Source organism: Seriola lalandi, unplaced genomic scaffold (genome assembly GCF_002814215.2).
Source record: "Seriola lalandi dorsalis isolate HSWRI2012SDOR001 ecotype SW California unplaced genomic scaffold, Sedor1 jcf7180002054861, whole genome shotgun sequence".
Lineage (NCBI taxonomy): Eukaryota > Metazoa > Chordata > Actinopteri > Carangiformes > Carangidae > Seriola > Seriola lalandi.
In genome coordinates, this window is record NW_019525414.1 from 1,766,144 (window position 1) to 1,767,153 (window position 1,010).

Sequence of the window (1,010 nt, forward strand, 5' to 3'; positions counted from 1 at the left end):
GCTATTTTAATTTGGAGTGGGTGAAAATGCGCTTCCTTGACTCTTGCCTTGACAGTTCGATGATCATCAGGATGAGTGCTGTGAAAAAGAGAAAAGTTGATTCGGAATGTCGTGTTTTTAACACCGAGTGGACTTATAAATATTTTGTTACTAATGTGGGTTCAAAGGCTGTATGCCTGATATGCCAAAATGCAATTTCTGTTTTCAAGGAATATAATATTAAGAGACATTTTTTGACCAAGCATGCTAACTATGCCACCAACCTATCGTCGCGGGAGAGAGAACAAAGGGCCCTGAAATTGTCCTCCGATTTAACCGCCCGTCAGAATATTTTTGTGAAGCAGACGGCCATACAAGAGACAGTCACGAAAGTAAGCTACATGCTAGCTCATAAGCTAGCCAAACACAGCAGGTCGTTCTCAGAGGGTGAGTTTTTGAAAGACTGTATGGTTGAGACTGCTAGCATCCTGTGCCCTGACAATAAAAGTCAGTTTGAAAAAATCAGTCTGTCTCGTCGGACCGTTACCAGGCGTGTAGAAGTGATTGATGAAAACTTGTCTGATAAACTGCTAAAGAGAGCAGCCAACTTCACCTATTTTTCCATAGCTCTGGATGAGAGCACAGATATCAAAGACACCGCCCAGCTTCTTATTTTCATAAGAGGGATCAGTGATGAGTTTGAAATCGTGGAGGAATTTCTTGCCATGGAATCGATGAGAGGGACAACGCGGGGATTTGACCTCTACGAATGCGTGTCAGGATGTTTGGAGAAATTCAACCTGCCATGGATTAAATTACTGAACGTGACAACTGATGGATCTCCGAACCTCACCGGTAAAAACGTCGGGCTTTTGCGGAGGATACAGGACCGGGTGAAAGATGACAATCCCAACTCAGATTTGATTTTCCTACACTGCATCATTCACCAAGAATCCCTGTGTAAATCTGTGTTGCAACTGGATCATGTCACCAAAACGGTGGTAAAACTCGTAAACTTAATCCGGGCCCGA